This window comes from Protopterus annectens, chromosome 2.part0 (genome assembly GCF_019279795.1).
Source record: "Protopterus annectens isolate FY-2018-M chromosome 2.part0, PAN1.0, whole genome shotgun sequence".
In the NCBI taxonomy this organism is placed as follows: domain Eukaryota; kingdom Metazoa; phylum Chordata; order Ceratodontiformes; family Protopteridae; genus Protopterus; species Protopterus annectens.
This window is the reverse complement of record NC_056728.1, coordinates 391425201-391447591: the sequence shown is the minus strand read 5'-3', so window position 1 is coordinate 391447591 and position 22391 is coordinate 391425201.

Sequence of the window (22391 nt, the reverse complement as noted above, 5' to 3'; positions counted from 1 at the left end):
ACCTTTGGCATAAAGGACGGGTTGGTTCGTAAGGAAACACTGTCCTGATGGAAGATGATAAAGGGCTGCACAGCCATGAGGGCTTGTAGTTCCGATACCCTATGAGCTGAAGTGATAGCCAGAAGGAAAGCTGTTTTCCAGGACAACTATTGCAAATCTGTTGAGGCAGCTGGCTCAGAAGGAGGCAAGGTCAGCTTTTCTAGAATGAAATTGAGGTCCCAAGCAGGTATTGGTTGTTTCCTTGGGGGTTTTATATTCTTAGCCCCTCTGAGGAACTGTCTTAAGAGGGGGTGAGAGAATAAAGGTGGATCAGTGTTGTATTCTGCAGAAATGGCTGAGGCATGGATTTTGATGGAGGAGAATGAAAGTCTACTGCTTAGCAGCTCAGCTAGATACTGTAATATTTGAGGAAAATTCAGTTTTTCAGGATTCTGGCCCTTTTTCTCATCCCAGGCACAAAACCGTTTCCATTTTGCGGAGTAAGCTTTTCTAGTAGACGGCCTTCTGGCCTCCAAAATGACATCCTGCACCTCCTTGGAGAGTAGGGTCTGTTGTGATGTTAAGGAATCTTCCATGCGGCCAGATTGAGTGTTTTCAGCTGACTGTGAAGAGTTTTGAAGCTGTGTTGAGTCAGAAGAAGAGGCATTAGAGGTAGAATCCATGGAGGGGAATGCGTCAGGATCCTCAGGAGTGGGTACCAGTGCTGTCTTGGCCAGTCTGGAGCAATGAGAATCATCTTTGGTCTGTCTGCTCTGGTTTTTAATAGAACTTTGGGCAGCAGAGGAAGAGGTGGAAAGGCATAAACTGTCATTGTTGTCCAACTGAAAGAGAGAGCGTCCACTCTCCAGGCCTGTGGATGAAAAGTCCTTGAGCAGAATTTTGTCAATTGGTGATTTTTGTGGGTGGCAAAGAGATCTATGTCTGGCCTTCCCCATGCTTGAATTATCTCTGTAAAAACTTGAGGATGCAACTTCCATTTGTGTGGATCTGTCATAGTTCTGCTTAGGTTGTCTGCCAGCGTGTTTTCCTTGCCTGGCAAGTACTGTGCTTGAAGTTTGATTTGTAATTCCAGAGCCATGTTCCAAAAAGACATGGCCAGCCTGCATAGGGGGTATGAATGGGTTCCTCCCTGTTTGTTTATGTACCACATTACTGTGGTGTTGTCTGTCCTTATCAATAGTTGACCTGGATGCAGAAGGTCCTTGAAAGCTATAATAGCATTTATTACTGCTAGCATTTCCTTTTGATTGATGTGAAGGTGCTTTTCTTTTTGGGACCATTTGCCCTGAATGCACCGATCTCTCATGTACGCCCCGCAGGCATAGTCCGAGGCGTCTGTTGTGATGATTTGATTTGCTTGAGGCTTGCAGAATGGGAGACCTGTGTTTCTTTGGCATGCTTGAGCCCACCACAGAAATTCCTTTTGAAGACATGGAATTAGTGGTATTATTGTTTCCAAACTGTGGCTGTGTTGAGAGCATAGGTTTTCAGGTACCATTGAAGTTTCCTCATATGCAGCTTTGCACATGGGATTAGTAGGATGCAAGATGCCATGAATCCCAGAGCCTGCAGGATTTTCCTTGCAGTCAGCCTGGTGAAATTTGCTAGTTTTCTGAAGTATTGAGTTAGTTGCCCCTGCTTCTCTGGCGTGAGGTAGGCCATCTGGGTGTTTGTGTCCAAGTTGGCACCCAGGAAAATTATTTTCTGAGAGGGTATTAGCCTTGATTTCTTTTTGTTGACTGTGCATCCCAGAGAATTCAACAACATTATTACAAAAGCCAGATGTTTCAGAAGTATGTGCTTGCTGTCCGCTTGGATCAGACAGTCGTCCAAATATGGGTATATTTGTATCCCTTGAAGTCTGCAGTAGGCAATTACTGATGCCAGGCATTTCGTGAATACTCTGGGCGCAGTAGATAAGCCAAAGGGCAATGCAGAGAATTGATAATGGGTTGAACCTGCAAGAAATCTGAGGTATCTTCTGCAATTTTGTCTGATTGGGACATGCAGGTATGCCTCCTTGAGGTCCAATGTTACCAGCCACGACTCCTTGCCCAGCATGGGAAGAAGCTGCTGTAATGTGAGCATCTTGAATTTTCGTACGAGTAAAAATGTGTTTAGGATGGATAGGTCCAAAATAGGTCTCCAATCTTTTCCCTTCCATGGTACCAGGAATAGTCTGGAATAAAAACCTTGACCCTGTTCGTGAGTAGGTACCTCTTGAATAGCTTTCATATCCATGAGATCTGAAATTAGTCTTTGTGCCTCTGCCCTTTGATTGTGTGGCAGGTTTGGCATGCCTCTCATTTTTGGAAGGGTGTGAAAATGGAATCTGTAGCCTCTGTTTATAATGTCCAGGATCCATTCGTCTTTTGTGACAATATGCCAATTTTTTGAAAATAATGCCAGTTTTCCGCCTAAGGGTGCTGCCATTTGAGCCTTGCTTGGCATGCAAAGGGGAAAGTCATTGGGCTTGCTTTCTGAATGGCTGCAAACTATCCTCACCACCTCTTTGTGTAGGAGCTTACCATTGTCTGCCTCTAAACGATCCATGAGATTGCCCTCTGCCCCTCGGGTGCCTGTATCTACCTCTTTGGGGTCTGTCCATGGCTGGAAAGGACCAATTTTTGGAAGGCCAATTTCTACTGAAACGTGGAGGTTGTACCTGTAGAAAATCTTTCAGTGTTTGCATTGATTTAGCCTTTTCCTCCATTTTCTTTAATACCTCCTCAGCTTTAACACCAAATAATACATCCTTTTGTAAAGGGGCATCTAGAAATTTAGCTTTGACATGATCTGGTAAGGTTTGCTCCTTGAGCCAGGCATGTCTACGTATGACTGATCCTGTAATAGCAGCTCTACATGAGGCCTCTAGAGCATCAAAACCACATTGCAAGCTATGTTTACCCACTTGTTCTGCACTATGCATCAAATCCTGCAACTCCTTCAAGTCTGGTTGTTCAGGTTGTGACATTTTGCTTCTCAACTGTGATAACAGAAACTGTTGATACTTCAGCATATGGAACTGGCAGTTTAATGCCCTCATGGTTAAGATGGCCGAGGTGTATACCTTTTTTCCCCACCTTTCTAAGGATCTGGAATCTCTCTCAGAAGGTAATGGATTTTTAGCAGTGGAGGCCTTAATTCCCTTGGGGCCCTGTGAGATAGTTTCTGGGTCAGCCGCATGGCTTTTGTTTAAAAATTGGTGTGAGTCAGGAACCCGGTAGTACCTGTCAGGCTTGACTGGGGCTGGAGGTAAAGAATCCAGGTTAAGGCAGGCCTCCGAGTACACGTCATCTAGTATGTCTAAGACAGGAGGTATAGCCAGAGGCTTGTGCTGAGGTAGCAAGAGAAAAACCCTAAGCCTTTTCTTGGAATCTGAGTACTCTTGGCCTTCCCAGTGGAAATGTTCCCCTAAGGTATGCAAGGTATCCCCAAAAGAGTAATCCTCTGGGGGGGGGAGACAGAGGGAATGGACTCCTCTGCATCAGAATCTTCAAAAGGGGAGTAAGAATGTTCCTGTTCATCAGAGTGCTCTGGAAATAATGGAGGCCTGGTCAGAGGAGGGAGATTCTTCCTCCACTCTGGGCCTTTTGTCCGGGGGTTGAGAACCCCTGATAAGAGTAATTAAATCCTCAGCCATTTTAAGCATCTGTTTTTTAGGCATGGGGCCTGGAGAAGGGCCTTGTGTAGCTTGTCTCTTAGAATGCATGGCTGCTTTAAACTTAGTGAAAGCCTTGATGGAAAAAGAAGAGGAAGGTCTGAAGACACCTTGAGAGGAGGCAGACCTGTCTACATTTTGAGATTCACCACCAAGAGTGGCTTCGGTATCTGTAGTCGGGGTGTGGGCCGAGGAGTCTGCGACCTCGGGCACAGAAGACACCGCCAATGGAGTGTCGTCGGTAGGCAGGGGCTGTGTAGGAGCCTCGCTGAGAACCGGACCACCTGTAGTCGGCTTTGGCGTGATGTCGGTAGAGGCTGCGGACCTCGTGTGTCGGTCCTTATCTTTGCGTTTTTAGACAAAACTGGAGTCGGAGTATCCGACGACATAATATAGTTAAATTTTTTGCCAAAATAGTGCTGGGCGAACTCCGCCCGACGCTTAATGGTACGTTTGTTGAATGTAGCACAAAAACGACAGACCGAGACGTCGTAGTCTGGGCCTAAGCAAGGAATGCAGAGGGAATGAAAATCCTTATGCGGTATTTGCTTCCCACATGAAATACAATTATTAACTTTGTCTGACATCGGTCTGAGGCAAGAAAAGTTTCCCCAACGGGGTACTTAGCTTTCAAGAAGACTTCGGTTGCAAAATTTTCGTAATTTCAGGAGCTGGCCGACCGGCACTTGCGAACTGCTTCTGCTTCGGGCACCGTGCGGCAAGAAAGACTGAAGAAAATGGCGTCGGCTGGTTCTTTTATACCCCTGTCGCACTGACGTCAGGGAAGAAGCGACGACAACCGATGCCAGACCTACACTTTGGAATTCGGCCAACCGAGGACCCACCTGACGGCAGGAGAACCCATCTGTTATGACTGCAGCTGTATGCACGATGAACATCTGGTGACCACCCTGCCACCAAATGTGAAGAAAGTACAGTTGTGTACACTTACCATAAATGTAGATGTTCGTGTGTATTCAGTGTTGCAGTCGTTACATTTGGGTAATCTGCTAGCAGGTTGCCCTCAGTCGGCCTAAGGGGGGCTGGAGGGAGGGTAACCAGGACTGCAACAGTGAATACACTCGAACATCTACATTTGTCTTGGGTCCTGTGTCGGTTGCTGTCTCCTCTTCCATGACGTCAGGTCGTCAGGGGTATAAAACATGCAGCCGACGCCATTTTAATCAGTTTTTCATGCCCCATATGTCAGGTACCCCCCAAATGGGGAGCAAAAAAAAAAAAAAAATATATATATATATATATATATATATATACATATATATATATTTATGCATGCATTTTAAAACAAAAAAAAATTTACCTCCAACTAAAAGCAAATACACCACAAAGGCTTTTGAGCATAGTGAAGGAAAGAAGAGGTATAATAATAGAGAAGAAAGGGGGCTGGTGGGTGGTTAACCTGGAATGCAACAGTGAATACACTCGAACATCCACATTTAAGGTTAAGTGTACATAACTGTACTATGTTCTTCATATTTCACTAATGCTGTATAATTCCATCCTCCCATCCATAGCTTTGGGATTCTACCCAAATGTAATGACTGCAACAGAGGAGCAGCTATAAGGCCCTGCAAGACAGCAGTGGCAAAGCCTGCCCTGGATTTAGAAAAGAGAGGTAAATGGTAATGTTTTGTGAACGTATGTACTGAGCTCCAAGTAGCAGCTTCTAGAATGTCTCTGGAAGGAAACCCTCTGAGAAAAGCAGCAGAAGTAGATGCATCCCTGGTGGAATGGGATCTGATCCCCTTGGGGACAAGTGCATGTAGCAGAAACGAATACAATGGCTTATCCATTTTGAAATAGTTTGCTTTGATATAGTCTTCTCCTCTGCCCCTGCAGCAAATGCCACCAGTAGTTTCTCATACTTTCTTAGAGATTTTTTCCTGTTTAAGTAGAATCTTAGTTGTCTGTAAAAGTACAGTTTTGTACCTACCATAAATGTAGATGTCCGAACTGGATAGCATCTGCAGTCATAACAGCTGGGTTGTCCTGTCGTCAGGCAGCCCGTCAGTCGGCCGGATTCCAAAGTCCGGGTCCGGCTTCGGCTGATGTCGCTCTTCATCCGACGTCATCTCTGTTGGACTTCGGGTATAAAGGCATCAGCCGACGCCATCTTCCTCAGTGTTTCTTGCCCCAGATGCCAGAAGCCCTCCTGAAGGCTAAAAATTTTGGATAGATGCCAATGTTTCCAAAAGGATAGAGGTAACCACAAAAATAAGCATGTATGTACATATATACAAACAAATACACCATAAAAGACTCCCCCCCATCAGCTAGCTATTAGGAGGGTAAACACCCTAGGAGTACCTCAGAGGGGAAGGAGGGAGGGTAATCCTGACTGCAGATGCTATCCAGTTCGGACATCTACATTTATGGTAGGTACAAAACTGTACTATGTCCTTCATGGATGCATCTGCAGTCATAACAGCTGGGTAGAATACCATAGCCAACTAGGGGGAGGAGGATAAAGGTAGATTATGGTGTGTTTAGGATCCCTTGCAGTACAGCAGTGGCAAACCCTGCTCGGGATCTGGAATATAGAGGCAAATTATAATGCTTGGCAAATGTATGCACGGAGGTCCAAGTAGCCGCCTCAATAATGTCTTTGGTAGCCACTCCTCGTAAGAAGGCTGTGGTAGTGGCTGTTGCCCTTGTAGAATGAGGTCTTATGTTCTGTGGAATTGGTTTTCCATGGAAGGAGTAACAGAATCGTATGCAATTTCCTATCCATTTGGAGATTGTCTGTTTGGAAATAGCTTTTCCTCTCTTCCTGTTGCATAGGCCACAAAAAGTTGGTCAGTCTTTCTGCTGCTTTGGTTCTGTCCAAGTAGTAGCGTAGCTGTCTATGTACATCCAAGGTATGCAGTATTCTTTCCCTCTGTTTTGTGGGTTGGGAAAGAAGGTAGGTAGGTGGATTGCCTGGTTTAAAGACACTCTGGATACCACCTTAGGCATAAATGTTGGATTAGTCCTCATGGATACTCTATCTTGGTGGAAGATTAGGAAGGGTTGCACTGCCATTAAGGCCTGTAGTTCTGAAACCCTCCTTGCTGAGGTAATTGCCAGTAGGAAAGCAGTTTTCCATGACAGGTGTTGTAAGTCTGCTGTTGCTGCTGGCTCAAAGGGTGATAGTGTCAACTTTTCTAGCAAGTTTAAGTCCCAAGCTGGTAATGGTGGTTTTCTTGGAGGTTTTACATTCTTGATTCCTCTGAGAAATTGTCTGAGCAGAGGGTGTGAAAAAACAGGTGGATCAAAGCTGTATTCTGCTGAAATAGCTGATGCATGTATCTTGATGGAGGAGTAGGACAGGCCTGAATGGAGAAGTTCGGCCAGATACTCCAGGATGTTAGGCATATCTATGTTTGACACATCTTTTCCTCTTTCAGAACTCCAACTGACAAACCTTTTCCATTTTCCAGCGTAGTTCCTTCTTGTTGAAGGTCTGCGTGCTTCAAGAATAATGTCTTTAACTCTTTGGGAAAGTTCCTGATTAGCTGCTGCTATGTGATGTTCTATGCAGTCAGTTGTAAGGTTTTCAGGTTTGGATGTATGGTGCTGTAGTTGTTCTGAGTTAGCATCAAAGGCATCAGGGGTATTGGCCACATATTGTTCTGAGACAAGCTCCTTAGTAGTGGATACCAGTGTTGTCTTGGCCAGTTTGGAGCTATCAGGATTATCCTTGGATGTTCTTCCTTGAATTTTAGGAGTACTTTGTGTATCAAGAGTAGAGGAGGGAATGCATAAACTGATAGGCCCATCCAGCTGAAGGAGAGAATCCACTTTCCATGCTAGTGGGTGGAATGTCCTTGTGCAGAATTTTTGAGTTGGTGATTGTGAGGAGATGCAAATAGATCTATCTGAGGCATTCCCCACTTCTTTGTAATGGTCCTGAAGATGTGCCGGTCCAGGTGCCATTCGTGAGCATCTGATGTGGTCCTGCTTAAAATGTCCGCTAGAGTATTTTCTTTTCCTGGTACAAATCTTGCTTGCAGCTGGATGTTGTAGCTTAGTGCCAGGGTCCACAGTTCCAAAGTCATTCTGCATAGGGGGTATGAATGAGTGCCTCCCTGTTTGTTGATGTACCACATGACTGTGGTGTTGTCTGTCCTTATCAACAGCTGGCCCTCTTTGAGAAATGGTCTGAACTTTTGGATAGCCAGTTTTACAGCCAGCATTTCTTTTAGGTTGATGTGCAGGTGAAGTTGATCCTGAGTCCACAATCCTTGCACGCATTTGTCCAGCATGTGGGCCCCCCATCCTAGGTCTGAAGCATCTGTTGTAATGCTCTGGCTTGCTTGACATCTGTGAAAGGGAAGGCCTGGGTTGGACCGGCATGCCTGGGCCCACCATAGGAACTCCTGTTTTAAGCATGGAATTAGTGGGATTTCTGTTTCGAGGCTGTGTCTGTGTTGGGACCATAAATTTCGTAGGTACCACTGTAGTTTTCTCATATGTAGCCTGGCAAATGGAACCAAAATTATGCATGATGCCATGAAGCCCAAGGCCTGCAGAACTTTTCTTGCTGTTAATTTGTTCAGCTTTGTTAGCGACAAGAAGTAAAGAGGGAGTTCTTTTTGTTTTTCTGTAGTTAGGAATGCCATCTGTCTCACTGTGTCCAATTCCGCTCCCAAGAATGTCCTTGTTTGGGATGGTATCAGTCTTGACTTTTGTAGATTGACTGTGTATCCCAATGCTTGTAGCAAGTAAGTGACCCTTTGCAAATCTGTTGTCAACTTGCTTTTGTTGTCCCCTTGTAGCAGGCAGTCGTCCAGGTATGGGTAAATATGAATTCCTGCAGTCTGCAGTATGCGATTACTGATGCCAGGCATTTTGTGAATACTCTGGGCAGTAGATAAGCCAAAAGGCAATGCTGAGAATTGATAGTGCTCTGATCCTGCAAGAAATCTGAGGTATCTTCTGCAGATTGGTCGAATAGGGACGTGCAGGTATGCCTCCTTGAGATCTAGAGTTACCAGCCAACACTCCTTGCCCAGCATGGGAAGAAGTTGCTGTAGGGTCAGCATTTTGAATTTTGGGACAATGATGTATGTATTCAAGGTGGACAGGTGAGAATTGGTCTCCAACTTTTTTCCCTTTCTTGGAACTAGGAACAGTCTGGAGTAGAACCCCTTTCCTTGCTCTGCTGCAGGCACTTTTTCCACAGCTCTCATGTTTGCTAACTCCAATATCTGTTGTAAAGCTTCTGTTTTTTGATTTGGAGGTAGATTTGGCATTCCTCTTTGACTGGTATAGTGTGGAAGTGGAATCGGTAACCTTGATGTATAATTTGCAGAATCCACTTGTCTTTTGTTATGTGGTGCCAGTTCTTTGCAAATAAAGTTAACCTTCCGCCTAGTGGAGCTGCTATTTGTTCCCTGGTAGGCGGTTTTAGGAGTAAGTCACTGTGGCTGTGTTGAAGTAGTGGCAGTGGCTGTGTCTGTGCCTCTGTTGTTACCTTGCCACTGTCGTCCTCTGTAGGCACTTCCTCTGGTTTGGTTTCTGCCTCTGGAACGTCTATTCCTGCCCCTTTGAAATCTTGTGGAGTCAGGAAAGGACCAATTCTTGGCAGGCCAGTTCCTGCTAAACCTTGGGGGTTGAACCTGCAGGAAATATTTAACAGTTTGAACTGATTTTGCCTTTTCTTCCATTTTCTTCATAACCTGCTGGGCAGGTGCACCAAACAAACTTGTCTTATCCATAGGAGCATCTAACAATTTAGCTTTAACATGATCTGGTAGAGCTTGCTCCTTTAGCCATGCATGCCTTCTTATCACTGTGCCAGTCATGGCTGATCTAAATGAAGCCTCCAGTGCATCATAGCCACATTTTAAGGAATGGTTACTAACCTGTTGTATGTTATTTACCATTTCTAATACATATTTCTTGTCAAGAGCTTCATCAGTGGTTAATTTTTAGTTAACTGATCAAGCATAAACTCTTGGTATTGTATCATGTGAAACTGGCAGTTTAAAGCTCTAGCTGAGAGAGTAGCTGAAGTGTATACTTTTTACCCCATCTGTCTAATGACCTTGCTTCCCTTTCAGAAGGAGTAGGGTTTTAGCTATGGTCAGCAACTGCCTTGGGACCCTGGGATATAGTTTCTGGGTCTGCAAGGGGCCTTGTAAAGGTGGTGATGAGTGTCAGGCACCCTGTAAAATCTGTCTGGTTTGGCAGGGCTGGAGGTAATGAGTCTGGAGCAGAGCAGACATCATTAAAAGCGCCATCTACCACAGAAAGAACAGGAGGTATAGCTAAGGGCCTGTGCTGTGGAAGGTGCAGAAAGGTTCTAAGTCTTTTCGAATCTGAGAATTCTTGTTGCTGCCATTGGAACTGCTCTCGCATGGCATGCAAGGTTTCCCCAAAGGAGAATTCTTCAGGAGGGGAAGCAGCTGGAATGGATTCTTCAGCATCAGAATCCTCAAAATTAGAAAAAGGGGCCTCTGGCTGGTCAGTAATGTCTGATTCATCTGCAGAATCATCAGAGGACACTGGCTCAGGGGGCTCTGCCCTAGGTGTCTTATCTGGAGGCTGAGAGGCCCTGTCTGGGTGAGGTTGAGATCCTCTAATTAAAGAAATCAAATCTTCTGCCAAGGTGAGCATTTGAGAACTGGAAGTGGGCCTGGTTGAGGGTGGTTTAACAGGCACTGATTTGGTAGACTTGGCTGCTTTAGCCCTGGCGAAGGCCTTAATGGACATGGCTGCTGGAGGCCTAGCAGCACCACGTGCTGGGGTAGAGACATCCAGGGGAATGGTGTCTGATAAGTCAGTGGGTAAAGTTTGAGAGGCCGATTCAAGAATTGTAGCAGGGGCCTCAAGTGTAGAGATAGATTCGCTGTACCTAGATCAGTTTTCGGTTTCGCGAAACCGAGACACTCGCGGTTTGCTTAAGCGTGGTTTCAGCGAAACCGCGGACCGCAGTGTCGGTCTTTTCTTTGCGTTTTTGGCAGAAGTGTAGTCGGAGGTTCCGGCGACATAATGTAAGCAAAGTCAGAACCGAAAACTGTTCTGCAAACTCCGACCGGCGCCTAAGCGTTCGGTTGAAGGAAGCACAGGCCGAACAGGCTGCTACGTGGGCTGGGCCTAAACAAGGCAGACAGTAAGAATGGAAATCTTTATGAGGTATTTGTTTCCCACAGGTTAAACAATTATTAACTTTTCTGACATCGGCTGAGGCAAGAAAGAGTCCCCAACGGGTACTTAGCTTTAGAAGTCTTGGTAGTATTGGTAGAAAAATCTCTGGATCCGACCGACCGGCACTTGCGAACAGCTTCTGCTCGGGCGCCACGCCGCAAGAAAGACTGAGGAAGATGGTCGGCTGATGCCTTTATACCCAAGTCCAACAGAGATGACGCGGATGAAGAGCGACATCAGCGAAGCGGACCGGACTTTGGAATCCGGCCGACTGACGGGCTGCCTGACGACAGGACAACCCAGCTGTTATGACTGCAGATGCATCCATGAAGGACATCATCCAATGAATGCAGAATCCGCTCCCCCTTGTTCTGCGAATTTGGGAAAAAAGTTGGCAGATGAATGGTCTGGTTAACAGCCACACTGGATACCACCTTAGGCATAAAAGAAGGATTGGTCCTGAGGACCACCCTGCCCGGATGAAAGATAATGAAAGGCTCCACTGCCATGAAAGCCTGTAGTTCTGAAATCCGTTTAGCTGAAGTGACTGCTAAAATAAAGGCTGTCTTCCAAGAAAGAAATTTTATGCCTGCAGTAGCAGCTGGTTCAAAAGGAGGTAGGGTGAGTTTTTCCAGCACAAACTTGAGGTCCCATGCAGGAGTCGGTGCTCTCCTAGGAGGTCTCAAAATTTTGGCTCCTCTGAGGTACTGCTTTAGCAAGGGATGAGAAAACAGAGGAGGCTCTGTGTCGTAATGAGCCGAGATGGCAGAGGCATGGATTTTTATAGAAGAAAAAGATAGGCCCTTGTGAAGCATCTCAGTTAAATATTGCAAAATCTGAGGAATATTGGGCATTGCTGTATTTATTCCTTATGCTTGGTTCCAGGCACAGAATCTCTTTCATTTATCAGCATAAGATTTTCTAGTACTATGCCTTCTAGCCTCCAAAATGACATCCATCAGGTTTACTGAGAGATGTGATTGGTGAAATTAGTTAATTAGCCATGCTGCACAATTCAGAGTTTGGAGCTGAGTGTGCAGAATTTGATAGTTCTGCTGAGATAATAGATGAGGTGTCTGAGGCAAGTACCACGGAGGAAGGTGTGACATATTCCTTAGAAGTGGGTACCAGTGTTGGTGAGGCCAGTCCAAAGCAATCAGAATAATTTTTGTTTTTTCCTGTCTGACTTTTAGTAAAATCTTGGAGAGCAGAGGCAGAGGGGAAAAGGCATAGACTGATAGGTTTTTCAAGCTGAAGGATAGAGCATTCACTTTCCAAGCTTTTTTGTGAAGAGTTCTTGTGCAGAATTTGTCTAACTGGTAGTTTTGGGGAGAGGCAAAAAGATCTATGTCTGGGCTCCCCCATTTTCATGTCAACATGCTGAAGATTTGTGGATCCAGTTTCCATTCGTGAGGGTCCATAAGATTTCTGCTTAGGTCGTCTGCCAGAGTATTTTGCTTTCCTGACAGGAACTGAGCTTGTAGATGTATTTGGTAAGTCAAGGCTGTGTTCCACAAGGCCATGGCTAGTCTGCAAAGGGGGTAGGAGTGGGTACCCCCCTGCTTGTTTATGTACCACATAACTGTGGTGTTGTCTGTCTTTATCAGTAGTTGTCCTGGATGAAGGAAGTCCTTGAAGTCTGTCAGAGCATTCTGTTTCTGGTTGATATGTAGGTGCATTTGATTTGGGCTCCATTCGCCCTGAATGCATCTTCCTGCCAGATGGGCCCCCCCAAGCATAGTCTGATGCGTCTGTAGTCAGGGTTTGGGTGGCAGGGGGTAGAATGAATGACAGTCCCTTGTTTTGGTGACATGCCTCTGCCCACCAAATGAACTCCTGTTGCAGGCAAGGAATGAGAGGAATAATTGTTTCCAGGCTGTGACAATGTTGACTCCATAAGCTTTTTAGGTACCATTGAAGTTTCCTCATATGCAGTCTTGCATATGGAATTAGTAGAATGCAAGTTGCCATGAACCCCAAAGCCTGCAGAATTTGTCTTGCAGATAGCTGGGTTTTTGTGGCCACTTGTTCGAAGTATGTTGTCAATTGAATTTGTTTGTCTGGCGTGAGGTAAGCCATCTGGGCAGTTGTATTCAAGCTTGCACCCAGGAATGTAATTATTTGAGAGGGTACCAGTTGTGACTTCTTTTAGTTTATGGTGTATACTAGGCATGTTAGAAGCCTTTTTACAAACACCAGATGTTGTAGAAGAGTGTCCTTGTCCTCTGCCTGAGTTAGACAATCGTCCAGATAAGGATACATTTGAATGTTTCTTTGTCTGCAAAATGCAATTACTGGTGCCAGGCACTTTTTGAAGACCCTGGGCACAGTAGATAAGCCAAAGGACAGTGCAGATAACTGGTAATGCAAATAGCCTGCTTTGAAGCGTAGGTATCTTCTGCAAGATTCCCTGATTGGGATATGCAGGTCTCTTGTAAGTCTAGAGTTACCAACCAGGCATTCTTGCCTAGCATAGGCAGTAGCTGTTGTAGAGTCAGAATCTTGAATTTTGGAATGTCCAGGAAAGTATTTAGAATGGATACGTCCAGAATTGGACGCCATGACTTCTCTTTTCTAGGTACCAGGAAAAGTCTTGAATAAAAACCTTGTCCTTTTTCCTTTTCTGGTACTGGTTGAATATCCCCCATATCCATGAGGGACATGACTTCTTTCTGGGCCTCTGACCACTGATTTGGGGGCAGATCTGGCCATCCGTTTGGAATTGGCAACGTGTGGAAATGAAATCTGTACCCCTGGGATACTATATTTAAGACCCACTTGTCCTGGGTAATTAGATGCCAATTTTGAGCATGAAGTGCTAGTTTCCCTCCCAAGGGGGCTGCCAAAAGATATGTGCTTGGAAATGTCAGAGGAAAGTCATTGAGACTGTTTACCATAGGGTGGTGCTTTGCTACTTCCTGATTTGGAGGTGGAGGCACCCCATTGTTTTGTCCTGTAAGATCCTTGTGACTGAAACCTGGAGCCTTTGAAGTGTCTGGGTTTGGCCTGAGTGGCTCTGTTGGGTACTGGAAAAGACCAATTCTTAGTAGGCCAGTGCCTACTGAACCTGGGTGGCTGCACTTGCAAGAAATCTTTTACAGTTTGCATAGATTTAGCTTTGTCTTCCATCTTTTTTAAAACTTCTTCTGCCTTATTACCAAACAAGACTGTCCTGCTGTAAAGGAGCATCCAACAATTTAGCTTTAACATATTCAGCCAGATTTTGCTCCTTGAGCCAAGCATGCCTTCTTATCACAGATCCAGTTATGGCAGCCCTGCAAGAGGACTCCAAGGAATCAAAACCACATTGCAAAGTATGCTTTCCAACTTGTCCTGCTGAATGCAATAAATCCTGCAACTCTTTATTTTCCACACAATCAGAAATCAACATTTTCTGTTTCAGTAAGCCCATGACATGCTGTTGATATTTAAGCATATGAAACTGACAGTTTAAAGCCCTGATTGCTAGGGTTGCAGATGTATAAACCTTCTTATCCCTTCTATCCAGCGTCCTGGAGTCTCTATCAGAAGGGGTAGGATTTTTACCTGTAGAAGCCTTAACACCCTTGGGACCCTGATAAATAGTTTCAGGGTCAGCAGTAGGATTTTTGAAAAGAAACTTGTGGGAGTCAGGAACCCTGTAATATCTGTCCGGCTTACTAGGAGCCAGAGATATGGAAACAGGAGCCATGCTGGATTCTGAGAAAACATCAACAATGTCTAAAACAGCAGGTATAGCCAAAGGCCTATGCTGAGAAAGAAGAAGAAAATCCCTAAGCCTCTTTTTGGATTCTGAAAAGTCCTGACCCTCCCAATGAAAATTTTCCCTTAAGGTATGCAAAGTCTCTCCAAAAGAAAAATCCTCAGGAGGAGAAGCAGAAGGGATGGATTCTTCTGCATCAGAGTCCTCATAAGGGGGGATAGAAAATTCCTGATAAGAAGAGGAATCAGAAGAAATGGAAACCTGATCTGAAGATTCATAATCAGTGCCATGCCTAGGCCTCTTAGCAGGAGGGGGTTGGGAACCCCTGATCAAGGTAATTAAATCCTCAGCCATTTTGATAATTTGTTTTTTAGGCATAGGGGCCTGAGCATGTGGCTCATGCATCATTTTATTAGACATAGTAGTTGGTTTTGGCCTTGTTTTTGATGATGGCGTTGGTTTAATATACAAATCTTTAGGCCTGAAAACACCCTCAGAAGCCGGTGCCTACTCAGCGGCTCTGGACCCATCCAAGGGAGGGACATCCGCGGGTTCAATACTTGAAGAATCTCACGGCATACTGGATTCTGAATGGGTCTCGGTAGAGGCCTGCAACTCAAAAGTAGCGGACATCAGGGGCTGCGAAAGCACCTCACTGAGTACCGGCGAACCGGCGACCGGCTTGGAAGAAGCTTCGGCATTGGTTTTGGACCTTGACGGTCTGTCTCTGTCTTTTTCTTTGCATTTTTTGTGAATTCCGGTAGTCAGATTGCTAACCGATGACATTTCAGGATAGTTAAATCTTGAACCAAAGTATTTAGAAGCAAAAACATACTGATGCTTAACAGCGCGTTGGTTAAATTTAGCACAAAACTGACAGCAAGGCACATTGTGGTCAGGGCTTAGGCAAGGAATACAGTACAAATGAAAATCCTTATGAGGTATTTGCTTCCCACAAGTAATACAATTATTAACTTTTACTGACATTGGTAAGGAGCAAGAAAAAGTTTCCCCAACAGGGTACTTAGCTTTAGTTTGAAGACTTCGGTTTTGAAACTCGAAAAAGTACAGTTGTGTACCTACCATAAATGTAGATGTTCGAGTGTATTCACTGTTGCAGTCATTACACTTGGGTTATCCTGCTGGCAGGCTACCCGCAGTCGGCCTGAATTCCAAAGTCCTGGTCCGGCGTTGGCTGCTGTCACTTCTTTCCTGACGTCAGTGTGCCAGGGGTATAAAAGATGCAGCTGACACCATTTTCTTCAGTTTTTCTTGTCCCAGATGTCAGGTGCCCCCAAATTGGTAGGCTAAAAATTTATGCCAATAAGTATGCATGCAATAACATAAACATTTCCTTCATCTACAAGCAAATACACCACCTAGGTTGTATAGGATAGAGAAGTACAGATAAGTCCCAGCAAAGAAAAGGAGGATGGTGGGTGAGTAACATGGACTGCAACAGTGAATACACTCGAACATCTACATTTATGGTAGGTACACAACTGTACTATGTTCATCATGTTTCTCTGTTGCAGTCATTACACTTGGGTTGAATCCCAAAGCTGAGGTAGGGTGGCTGTGTCTAAATAGGATTAGGAGAGGCTATAAGGCCCTGCAAAACTGCAGTTGCAAAGCCTGCTCTGGATTTAGAGTAGAGAGGTAAATGGTAGTGCTTGGTGAAAGTGTGCACTGAACTCCAAGTTGCAGCCTCTAAAATGTCTTTGGTTGGTACCCCTCTGAGCAAGGCTGCTGAAGTGGCTGCTGCTCTGGTAGAATGTGGCTTAATGCCCTTAGGAACTGATTTGCCATGTTGTGAATAACAGAATCGAATGCAGTGGCCTATCCATTTCAAAATAGTCTGCTTTGAGATAGGCTTTCCTTGTGATCCTGCAGCATATGCCACTAAATGTTGCTCAGTCTTTTTGAAAGCTTTAGTTCTGTCCAGGTAGAAGTGTAGCTGTAATAAGATGAAATGGCAGAGGCATGGATTTTAATTTATAAGAAGGATAGGCTATTGTCCAGCATTTCAGGTATTGTAAAATCTGAGGAATATTTGGTACAAGCATGTCAATTCCTTGTGCCTGGTTCCAAGCACAGAATCTCTTCCATTTTTCTGCATAAGATTTTCTAGTACTTGGCCTCCTGGCCTCCAAAATAACATCCATCACTGCTTTAGAGAGAGGTGTGTTCTGAATGGCTACATTATTCACCATGCTGCCAGATTTAGGGTCCTGAGTTGGCTGTGCAGGATCTGATTGTTTCGTTGGGTCAGTAAGTGAGGAATTAGAGGCAATGTCCAGGCTGGGCCTTGAGGCAAGCTCTTTAGGATTGGGTACCAGTACTGGCGGGGCCAGTCTGGGGCAATCAGAATAATTTTTGTCTTTTCTTGTCTGACCTTTAGGAGTACCTTGGGAAGGAGAGGCAGAGGAGGAAAGGCATATACTGTTAGGGTTTTCCAGCTGAATGATAGAGCATCCACTTTCCATGTTTGCTTGTGATAAGTCCTTGTGCAGAATCTCTGTAGTTGGCAATTGTGAGGGGAGGCAAAAAGATCTATGTCTGGGCATCCCCATTTCTTTGTTATCATGCTGAAGACTTGTGGATCCAGTTTCCACTCATGGGGATCCGTAATGTTTCTGCTTAGTTCGTCTGCCAGAGTATTTTTCTTTCTTGGCAGGAATTGTGCTTGCAGATGTACTTGATAAGTCAATGCTATGTCCCACAGAATCATGGCTTGTCTGCAGAGGGGGTAGGAATGTGTGCCTCCCTGCTTGTTTATGTACCACATGACTGTAGTACTGTCCGTCCTTAATCAGTAGTTGTCCTGGATGAAGAAGGTCCTTGAAAGCTGTCAGGGCATTCTGAACAGCTAGCATCTCTTTTTGATTGATATGAAGATGCATTTGGCTTGAGGGCCATGTGCCCTGAATACATTTTCCTGCCATGTGGACCCCCCAGGCATAATCTGAAGCATTTGTTGTTATTGACTGCCTGGCAGTGGGTAGGTTGAATGGCTGTCCCTTGTTGAGGTGACAGGACTGTGCCCACCATCGAAACTCCTGTTGAAGGCAAGGAATGAGGGTAATCAATGTTTCCAGGCTGTGGCAATGTTGAGTCCAAACACTTTTTAGATACCACTGAAGTTTCATCATATGCAGTCTGGCATATGGAATTAGCAGAATGCAGGATGCCATAAAGCCCAAGGTCTGCAGAATTTTTCTTGCAGATAACTGGGTCTTTGTTGCCAATATTGTGAAGCAAGAAGTCAGTTGCCTTTGTTTGTCTGGCGTGAGATAAGCCATCTGGGCAGTTGTATTTAAGCTTGCACCCAGGAATATTATCTCTTGAGAGGGTACCAATTTTGATTTATTTTCGTTTACTGTGTACCCTAGGCAAATCAATAATCTTTTTACAAACCCCAGGTGCTCTAGTAGAATGTCCTTGTTCTCTGCTTGAATAAGGCAATCGTCCAAGTAAGGATATATTTGAATTCCTCTTTGTCTGCAATATGCAATCACTGGTGCCAGGCATTTTGTGAAGACCCTTGGAGCAGTAGATAAGCCAAAGGGCAGTGCAGAGAATTGGTAGTGCATAGAGCCAGCTATGAATCTGAGGTATCTTCTGCAAGATTGTCTGATTGGTACATGCAGCTATGCCTCTTTTAGGTCTAAAATTACAAGCCAAGCCTTCTTGCCCAGCATAGGCAGAAGCTGCTGCAAAGTCAACATTTTGAATTTTGGGACGTCCAGAAACGTGTTTAGAATAGACAGGTCCAGTATTGGTCTCCAGGCTTTGTCCTTTCTGGGTACCAAGAAAAGTCTTGAGTAAAATCCTTGTCCCTGCTCTTGCTGTGGTACTCGCTGAATGGCCCTCATGTCCATGAGGGATGAAACTTGTTTTTGTGCCTCTGCCCATTGATTGTGTGGCAGGTCTGGCATACCTTTTGACCTTGGCAGGGTGTGAAAGTGGAACCTGTAGCCCTGGGACACTATATTCAAGACCCATTTGTCCTGGGTGATCATGTGCCAGTTTTGAGAGAAAGGTGCTAGTTTTCCACCTAAGCGGGCTGCCAAAAATAAGTGCTTGGTGCTGGCAGAGGAAAGTCATTGGGACTGTTTCCTGTATGACTGTGATTTGTCTTCTCCGCTTTTGGAGGTAGAAGCGCCCCACTGTTTAGGTCTGTATGAGCCCTGGGGCTGGGATCTGCCTCTAGGGTGTCTGTATCTGCCTCTTTGTGGTCTGTCTGACAATGGAAAGGACCAATTCTTTGTAGGCCAGTTCCTGCTAAATCTGGGTGGCTGTACCTGTAAGAAATCCTTGACTGTTTGCATAGATTAAGCTTTTTCCTCCATTTTCTTCAACACCTCCTCTGCTTTAACACCAAATAAGGTATCATGCTGTAATGGAGCATCTAGTAATTTTGCCTTAACATGATCAGGTAGAATCTGTTCCTTTAACCAAGCATGCCTCCTAATGACAGAACCCGTAACTGCGGCCCTGCAAGATGCCTCTAGAGAATCAAAACCACATTGCAATGTATGCTTTCCCACTTGTTCAGTTACATGCAATAAATCCTGCATTTCCTTATTTTCTGCACAATCAGTATTTGCCAACATTTTCTGTTTTAGCAGTGACATTAAGTATTGCTGATATTTAAGCATATGAAATTGACAATTTAAAGCCCTCACAGCCAAAGTAGCAGAAGTGTAAACTTTTTTCCCCCATCTGTCTAGTGCCCTAGACTCCCTGTCAGAGGGGATAGGGTTTTTTGCAGTGGAAGCCTTGACCCCTTTGGGACCCTGAGAAATAGTTTCTGGATCAGCAGCAGGGTCTTTATAAAAAAAATTATGTGAGTCTGGAATCCTGTAGTATCTGTCTGGTTTTACAAGGGCAGGGGGTAAAGAGTCAGGAAAAGGTCGGACTCTGAAAATACATCATCTACAATGTCTAACACAGGGGGAATAGCAAGAGGCCTGTGCTGAGGCAGTAAAAAAAAATCTCTAAGCCTTTTCTTTGATTCTGAGTAGTCTTGGCTCTCCCAGCGGAAGTGCTCACTCATGGTATGCAGGGTTTCCCCAAAAGAAAAATCCTCAGGAGGAGAGGCTGAAGGAATAGATTCTTCAGCATCAGAATCCTCATAGAGAGGAAGAGAGTATTCCTGCTCAGAAGAGGAGTCAGAGGAAATGGAAACCTGATCTGAAGATTCATATTCTGTCTCTTGCCTAGGCCTCTTATCAGGAGGGGGATGGGAACCCCTGATCAAGGTAATTAGGTCTTCGGCCATTTTGAGCATCTGTTTTTTAGGCATGGAAGTCTGTCCAGGAAAATGCTGTACTTGTTTCTTTGTCTTTAGAGCTGCTTTAGTCTTTGTTTTGGAAGCTGAGGTAGGCTTTACATATAACTGTGTAGGTCTGAAAACATCCTCAGAAGCCGATGCCTGCTCAGCGGCTCCGGACCCATCTGAGGGAATAGTTTCCAAGTGTCCAATACCTTGAGTATCCAGAGGCCTAGCTGGCTCCACGTGGGAATCGGCAGCGGCCTGTGGCTCTGAAGTAGCAGACGTCAGGGGCTGCGAAAGCGCCTCACTGAGAACCGGCGAACCGGCGACTGGCTTAGCGGAAGCCTCGTCATCGGTTCTGGACCTCGGATGCCTGTCCTTTTCCTTGCGCTTTTTATAAACTCTGGTCGTTGGTTGTTCCGATGGCATTACATAATTGAATCTTCGGCCAAAGTACTGAAAGGCAAAATCATACCGACGCTTAACAGTGTGTTGGTTAAATCTAGAGCAAAACCGACAGCTAGCAACGTTGTTATCAGGGCCTAGGCAAGGAATACAGTAAGAATGAAAATCCTTATGAGTTATTTGCTTGCCACAAGAAATACAATTGTTAACTTTTTCTGACATCGGTCTGGAGCAAGAAAAAAAGTTTCCCCAATGGGGTACTTAGCTTTAATGAAGACTTCGGATCTGAAATTCGATTTTGAAAATCTAAGGAGTCGGCCGACCGGCACTTGCAAAATGCTTTTGCTTCAGTCACCGTGCGGCAAGAAAGACTGAAGAAAATGGCATCGGCTGCATCTTTTATACCCCTGGCACACTGACGTCAGGGAAGAAGTGACAGCAACCGACGCCGGACCAGGACTTTGGAATTCAGGCCAACTGCGGGTAGCCTGCCAGCTGGATAACCCAAGTGTAATGACTGCAACAGTGAAAATTTCAGGAGTCGGCCGACCGGTACTTGCGAACTGCTTCTGCTTTGGGAACCACACGGCAAGAAAGACTGATTACAATGGCATCGGCTGCATGTTTTATACCCCTGACGACCTGACATCATGGAAGAGGAGACAGCAACCGACGCAGGACCCAAGATTTTGTTATTCATGCCGACTAAGGGCAACCTGCCAGCAGATTACCCAAATGTAATGACTGCAACAATGACACACGAAGAACATCTGGTTACAACCCTGCCACCGTATGTGACCAATGATATTACTCACCGTATGTGACATTGATGATATTACTCAGTCTGTTTCAATGAATAATCCATAACATACAACCTTGGCACTAAAAGCCAGGAGGGATTATATCTACTATCTTGTTCACAGGTCTTCAGCCTCCACATCAAAACTAGACTACACACTGTAAACTTATATGCCACTCCACTCTCTCCATGAACCAATATCTCCCAGCACCCTTTATCCATGGTAACTGCCTTTCACAAAAAAATATTGCTTTTCACATAAACCCACATGAACAATTTCCAGGTAAGGCTGTTGAATTCTCATATTCCACACAGCTTAGTTCCTGGTCACAGCCACCAGCCAGAGGAAAAGTTACGGGCTTCCAGTTACCTGTCTTCTCTTACTTTGCCATATAATATCTTTTTCACAAGTAGTTGGCTAAAGCTTGTGTGACATGACTGATATGCTTGGCTGGAACAATTGAGTCCTCAAGGACAGAAGGTTGAATCCTGGCTTATGTTCTCTGGAGGGATATGGGATATTCCTAGGCTCCAATCAATAGGTTCACAGGCTTACATTAGAATAATGACCACCAGTTTCTACAAGCCTAGCCATCCAACTGAACCCAGTTTTGTCCCTGAGTTCCTTGGATTCCTATATGGTGGGGTATGCGAGTAAGGCTGTAGCTAAGGGTTATGTGGTTATGTGAGGGAGGCATATCTTAGCTGGGGATTGATTTACTTATAGTCGACCTCTGTCCATCAGAGACATGGGGGCCAGACTGGGGCTGAATTTGCAATTTCCCATCTGATAAATAAGGCTTCTTTTGAATACAGTCAGGGATGAACTAAACTTCACCTAGATGGGGAGCTTACTCCATACCACATGGATCCTTTGAGACATCTATCAGTCTCTCCATCATGTTCTACTTAGTAGCAGGTAAGGTAATGAATGTATACATTATCTTTGGCTATCTTGGTGGGAATGTTGCCCTTCTCTTCCACAGTTACTAAAGTGCCCTCCAAGCTGGACATCTGAGGACTTCCATCAGTTTTGGAAGGAATCAGTATTTTTTAAGTCCAGCCTGCACTTGTTGAAAGGCATGGTGGCCAGCAGAAGGGCAGCATCAGGAGACCTGATACTAGCAGATATCAAGGCTAGAGGCTGTGCAAGGATCTCCATGGATGCATCACACCTGGACCTAGGAGAACCCAGCAAGCCTACTTCCTCAGAAACCACTGCTCCCTTATGAAAAACCATGATCCAAACCTACACAATACAAACATTGGCCAGGGAAGTCCCTGGGTGGCCTTTTACAAACACAGCATACAGAAAGCAACCTCACACACACACACACACACACACACACACACACACACACACACACACATGCACTTGCCAAGGCGACAGGGT